This window comes from Bombyx mori, chromosome 18 (genome assembly GCF_030269925.1).
Source record: "Bombyx mori chromosome 18, ASM3026992v2".
NCBI lineage: Eukaryota > Metazoa > Arthropoda > Insecta > Lepidoptera > Bombycidae > Bombyx > Bombyx mori.
In genome coordinates, this window is record NC_085124.1 from 15,386,134 (window position 1) to 15,393,405 (window position 7,272).

General features: G+C 35.4%; 1 long non-coding RNA gene across 1 annotated transcript; it reads left to right on the plus strand.

Moving 5' to 3' along the window:
* The first annotated feature begins 1,484 nt into the window (after nt 1-1,484).
* Nucleotides 1,485-1,968, plus strand: LOC134200595 (uncharacterized). Its single transcript, XR_009975583.1, has 2 exons — nt 1,485-1,807; nt 1,894-1,968. It is a non-coding gene; the product is annotated as an uncharacterized LOC134200595 (long non-coding RNA).
* Nucleotides 1,969-7,272: the final 5,304 nt, after the last annotated feature.

Genomic DNA, 7,272 nt, shown 5'->3' on the forward strand with positions numbered 1-7,272 from the left:
TTTAACTTTATTTAACCAATTTCTAGAAAGTTGCATGTAGATCATTTTTCGAAAAATAAGGCCATAAACAAGTTTCACTTCTTACGTGTGTACACTAGTACACGCACACATTTTTTTATCCGGAGCTTGTATTTAGTCAAGCTTGTTTTGCTTGTAAATGTCGTTGGCGCGATTCAAGTTATTGCCGAATTTGTCAATTCTGTTATAGCTCGGTAGCTATAGTAGAGGGGTACTGATACGTGTGGGCTGACGATAAGCGCTTATCTATATATTAATACGTGAAGCAAAAACTTTGTATCCCTTTTTACGAAAATTGCGCGGACGGAGGAGTATGAAATTTTCCACACTTATAGAGAATATAGAGAAGAAGCGCACAGTGCTAATATTTTTTAAATAATGCATAAAAGATACATTAAATCAATAAAGAAAACATTACACACACTACCATGTATTTGACACACACACATATACTCTTTGTTTATTGCACTGGAGTATTGTCAAACTTTTGTTCTTGACGTCTGTGGCCAAATTGAGAATAAATTAAATATTGGTTTTCTTTATTAATATTTTTTTATAGAGAAGCCTTGGCGAAATTGTGATTATAGAAGTATAAAATACAATCATAATAGTGTACAAACTTACAATTCCAATTAATCATAGTCGAATTTCGACTACTGCGGGACCTCTAGTATCAGTGATTGTATATCACGTTTAATAGTTAACAACAAAAGAGAAGCCTTTATAGAACGTATAAACACGTGTTAAGTACGTATTTATTTAGAAAAATTGGTATCCGCCTGCCGAATCTGAACCCCAGCATTGTTCCATCACTTTAACCCATCAGAAAACGGATGTCTAATCCTTATTGCCTTAATCTTCAATGTCTACAAGCATAGAGACATGCGCGAAACCGCTGAACCATTCTCATTTATGAAACTATAGCATCCTCACGAAGTCCATCAAGTCCGAAAATTAGTTAACCCGGATTGAAGGATCTACAACAACAGCCGTCGGTTCAGAAACTTAGATTACGCCGTGACGCCTCAACTTCCCCGTCGCTGGAGACATCGTATCTGATTACGTTGTAAACTTGTTACCGAATATTGCTACTGTTCCTATCTAAAATCTAATGCTGTTCTAAATTTTAGATTTTGAAAACAATGTTATCGAATCGCGTGGCCTACAATTATTTCACAGATACCGCCATTTTATTTTACAGGACAGTGTATTTGTTGTTCGGCTACACAACTGCACTTATTTGCAGAGACGAGTTTTTTTTTTTTTTTTTTGTTAAAGCTAATAGATACTTTTATTAAATTTCGACGCTATTGACTACTTCGAAATTTAACAAGATGCATAGGTATTTAAATATTAGAATACAATTATTATGAGAGGTAAAATAATTTAAGGGGGGTTTTGAGTAGACAGTATATAAATATAATATATAACTTTATATGTAAATGAACGAAACTAAGATGTCATGTAAATTTGTAAGTGGTTAATATAATGTTTTGTAAATGTGTAAATAGAAATGTAAAACACAGTGCATTAAATTATATTTAAGTGTTATTAAATTTTTTGAGGCTATAAATAATTTCATTTAAATGTATCATAAATTTATTCAATGTTTCCTCTTTTTTTGTAATTTCATTGCAATCTTTAAAGTCTATGTTATTTATTTGACATATAGTCTCAAATTCATACCTTGTATTAAAATATTTTGGACAATGATATAATAAATGTTCCATCGTTTGTATGGTGTTTGAATCGCAGGGACAAAAAGGGTCTTGTGTTATACGAAATCTGTGTAAGTATGCTTTATGGTAACCATGTCCTGAGAGAAATTGTGTTACAGCGAAATTTGGTGGAACTTTATCTATAAATTTCTTTAAGGATGTATAATCTGGAAATATCTGCTTGGTGTATTTACAATTATCTACTTCATTATACAGATTAGTAATTTCTCTAGTAAGTGACTTTTGATTTATTTCTTTTACAAAGCTTATTGGGAATTTGGCATAATTAGTATTTGTTGGTGATCCAGCACCCTCTTTTGCTGTTATATCCGCCAGCTCATTACCAGGTATGTCATTGTGAGCTTTTACCCATACGAATTTAATTTGTTGTCCATTCCTTTCTATTTCGTGGATGCATTTTAGAGTCATGACTGCATGTGGATTAAATGTGTTGCTATTGCATAAGCCTTGTAATGTGGAAAGTGAGTCAGTGACAACGAATGCACTTACTCGTTGATCTCTTACCCACTTGCAAGCTGTAGCTATTGCCAATTGCTCAGCTTGGTAGACTGAGCATGAGCTGTGCAGGTTATTCATTTTTTATGAATTATATTTTGCGAATCCTGTATCACAACAGCAGCACCGACATTATCATCAGACTTGCTGCCATCTGTATACAGGTAGTATATAATTTCTGTATGTCGTAAGAATACTTCTTCAAGTTCGTTTTGGTCATTAGCTATGTAGTGTTTAACAGGCTTTCGGTTAACAGGGTGTAATCTCATTCTAGGATGTGCAGGGGTTTCTAAGGTTATATCATCTGGTAGATACGGAGAAGATTCATTTAGTTTAGTTTTTTCATTGTTTGCTATGGTTTTAATTTGCATGGGAAGTGGTGGAAGCTGGGATAAGACAATTGAAAGTGGTGTATTAATGGTACGAAAACTGCGAATAATTGAAGTGAAACTTCTTTATCGGCGTTGGAAAAAAATTTACCGTCACATTTTTCGGTTACGCGTCACATTTTTCCGTTACGCGCCATCTTTTTTGTATTCATGTCTATGATAATAAAATCCTTTTGTTTAAACTTTATCTAATTTAACTTTTTTGTATTCATGTCTATGATAATAAAATCCTTTTGTTTAAACTTTATCTAATTTAACTTTATTTAACCAATTTCTAGAAAGTTGCATGTAGATCATTTTTCGAAAAATAAGGCCATAAAGATGTTTCACTTCTTACGTGTGTACACTAGTACACGCACACATTTTTTTTAATACAAAACCTTCTCTGATGTGATAAGAGTTGTTTTTGTATGTATTTGTTTTTTAAAGCTGGGTCCCAGATGGACGCTCCATATGACAAGATCGGTACAATGACCTGTTGGTAAATGGTTCTAACATTTTCAGGATGAATTCCCCAGGTGGGACGAACATATATCTTTAGTTTATTAAAAAGCTTTTTGGTTTTGTCAATTATGTATTTTACATGATTAGTAAAGGTTAATTTTGAATCTATATTTATGCCAAGATATTTAATATTATTTACATGCTTGAGATATTTGTCATTCAATTGGATCTGTATATTTTTTGCTTTATTTGTAAACGCAATCAGTTGTGTTTTTTCGGGACTAAAGGTTAACTTATTGACATTTCCCCATTTCAGAATTTTATTGATAGTTCTATTGATATTATCCTCTAGGGATTGAATATTTTTATGAGCTGAGATTAGAAGCACATCATCAGCATATGCTTGTAAATATGTCTCGTCTGGTAAGGGGATTGATAACAAATCATCCATTATGAGATTCCACATAGGTGGGCCACAGACAGATCCTTGAATGCAGCCTCGTGACATTGCTCTAGTTTTTATTAGAACTTTATTTTGTTGCAAAATTTACATTATTTAAATAAATATAAGCCCAAGTTCGTCTTATGAGCCTTTTGAATTTAAATTCAATAAAATTAACGGCTTGTGATGACACAATTGCGAGTAGTACTATTGCAAGCGTTCCTATAAAGTTTTTTTATTGCTATAGACTGGCGAACGAGCTGACAATCCTCCTGATAGTAAATATGTAATCAATTACGATGACAAATGGCCATAAATCACCGCAAGGCGTGTGGCTCACCACACGGTGACAGTCTTTAAGCGAAGTAGTCCGGGAGCCCCTGAACGCCTCTACTGTGAAATGCTCTTACTTGTCTACTTGAAACACTTAAAAACCGTTAAAATAATAATCAATTTGTCATTCTAAATTACACGTCAATTTGAGGCATAATTTTTCAAATTCAAAAGTTAAAATGAATAGAGCTTTTTTCATACATTTTTCTAGTAAAAGACTATCTTGGATATAATATCCGAATCTCACTGTCGCTGGTTGTGACATTGATGGATATCTGTTGTGAAAACGGCCAAAAGCCCTCAGGGTGTTTGAGGATGACGAAAAAAAAGTAAACATTTTTATCGGATACTTTATTGCTTTCAAAGGCAAACGTGGTATACGTTTTCACACCACAGACCTTGAGCAATGAGTGAACAGACCTTTTTTTTGAAGTGAAAACTTCTTTAGAATCGTTGTGATTTCAAACCGGATGCAACGGAAAAAAATACAGGTAAGAGACACAAATACAAAAATGTGTAGGATGAAGCCAGCAAAGAATGAGACAGAAATATACATACTATTTAATACAGCGCCATCTGTGAGATTTTTTAATACTAACGTGTGTATGAAAGTTCTTGTAGTGAATTTTAATTTAGGATTAAACGTGAAATTAAAATATCAATTCACAGAGGGCGCTACCTTACAATTATTTACTAATGACAAATTTTTACATATACTTAAGACGTTTAGGATAATTGTATTTTAATTTTGGAAGGTTTCACTTCTACCACGTGTGAATTGCACACATTTTGTTTTTTTTAAGAAGAGCCACATGATTTTATCCGTAAATTATAATATCTTCATATCATTTCATATCAGTATCTTAAGCTGTTTATTTTATTAAATTTAAAAGTAACGCAGAAGTTTATTAAAATATAATTGGAACAATAAACGGCACTTATAATTGAAATTTCGACAAAAAGCTTCTTAATCGACCGCGACCAAGAAAACTGCAAAGTATTCGAAGCGTTCGAAAAAAATTTAGTGGCAATAAAAACCGCGATATTAAACCTTAAAGTAGTTTTAATTAGTATCATTCTGATTGTATAGTTTTTTGTTGGACAATGATTGTCCGTAGCTTTAACCCTTGACAGTTATTGTGTTTTCAGTCCCTCCATGCAGAATCACATTACACGGAAGCATTTATCGTACTAAGAGTACGTAACACTAAAAGTCACATAATCAGTTAATTTTGATGCAGCTTGTAGCGCCAAGATAAGGGCATCGAGCCAATAGTTCAGCTGACTTCTATAAGCAAATGCATCCTATGTATTATTAGTTTTATTTGCATTATTTTTAATAAGTGGTAGTAGGTAGTTTAGTAACTGGTGGTAGGACCTCTTGTGAGTCCGCACGGGTAGCTACCCTGCCTATTTCTGCCGTGAAGCAGTAATGCGTTTTGGGTATGAAGGGTGGGGCAGCCGTTGTAACTATACTGAGACCTTAGAACTTATATCTCAAGGTGGGTGGCGCATTTACGATGTAGATGTCTATGGGCTCCAGTAACCACTTAACACCAGATGGGCTGTAAGCTCGTCCACCCATCTAAGCAATAAAAAAAAAGAACTTTTTATCCACTTCAGTCGTAAAATCTAATTCCATTCTTACATAGATTTGGTTGTCAAGAAACAAGTAGTCAACAATGAACCATATTCATAATATTTTAAGACCTCCTTTTTTGCTAATTCATGAACCATTAGCTAATTAATCAAACTTATTTTATTGATTAAGATCAGTGAAAGTGTAAGGTATTATGTTTGAGTGCTGCAAGATCATTAAGAGTTTCTGCGTCATTAGCGGGATGATAAATGTTTGGAATGTGATCGCGACCAGTCGACCGTGCGAAAGTAATGTCGCGTGCGACAACTAGTGTTTGTTTCGTGTTAAATACTGATTGAACTATGAGGTGGTTGACATTGTCTACACTGATAAATAATGGCACGACAATGTAATGAGTTGGCAAGTAGCAACACTGATCTATTTGAGATTTGATGATATATTTGAGAATATTTTTTATAAATATTGTAAATTAGTTAACATATTTCTCAAATAATTAATATTGTCCAGTTAATAGATTTAATTTAATCAGATAGTAACTTACATATGTGTGTGAGTGTGTGTGCGTGCGGTTGTGTGTGTGTGTGAGCGTATGTTTATGTATACATGGTATACTTAGGAGGGCGATCCTAACTCGAGATTGTCTCGACAGTTCCTTGTCCTTAGACGGATCTGTCAGGCAACGAGACCACGCCTCAAGCACGGCCCGCCGAGAGTAGAGCCTCACGCTCGAACTTCCGCTCCGCTGGGTCGCGGCTCCCCCCGGGAGCGAAGATCGCATCGCCACTCGTAATCCACTGCAAATGCCTCCACCTCTCAAAAACGCGTCCCAGCGAGGACACATGTCACTTTGAACGAGACAGTATCCACGTACTGCCTTGAACGGCTGCTGAGGTCGCGTGCCAGGGCGTGGCGCCATACAAGAGCACTGTACAGTGCCATCGATCGCACCAGCTCTGTGTAGAGGTGGCTACTGGATGGATACTATTTTAAAGATCAAATTTCACAAGAATCACCCTTTGTGGAACTGGCTTTGAATTATTTGCATAGAAAAGTAATTTTTTTATAAGATGAATCATTTTCTGAACTCTGTTAACAAGAAAATGTCTTGTCAACAATTATTTTTTGATTCGTGCCTCTGATATTTTCTTAACAAATATTTTTACTCAATTATATTTAGATTTGAAGTCATACATTTGAGAAAATAAATAAATAATCGTGAACCGAACGAAAGCAGTCAACAGTAAATATAATTTTATTACGAGTTTTTTGTGGGTACATTTATTAAGTTTACTGTTTTTATTTAGCAAACAAAATTTGCACGATTTGAATCCAATCTATTAAATTTAAATATCGAAAAATTAGAAGATTTTTTTTGTTTTTTTATTGCGTGAATGAGCTCACGGCCCTCCAGAGACTAAGTGGTAACCAGAGCCGATCGTCGTCATCAACCGGAGGACCAACTTCTCGAATTGAGCGCGAAAATTCCAACGATCATCCAATTCGAGGCCTAGGTACTTAAGACCGTAAACCCTTGTTACGACGCAAAAGGTCCCGATCACGAAATAAGCGTCAACCGGTGGCGCTTTCCTGGCCCCGTGAATCAACAGAGTCTAATATTTGTCGGGTGCCATCTCTAAACCCAGCCTCAGGGTCTCTCGATGATGAATGCCACTTCCGCATAGGCAAGATAGGCAGATTAGCGAAAGCTCTTCCTCCGAGCCAGGCCAACGTTAAATGTTCATTTAACAAGCCGGGCGTGAGCCTGGGAGTGGACCATGAGGCTCCGCAGGACCCAATCGCAGCTGATGTTCC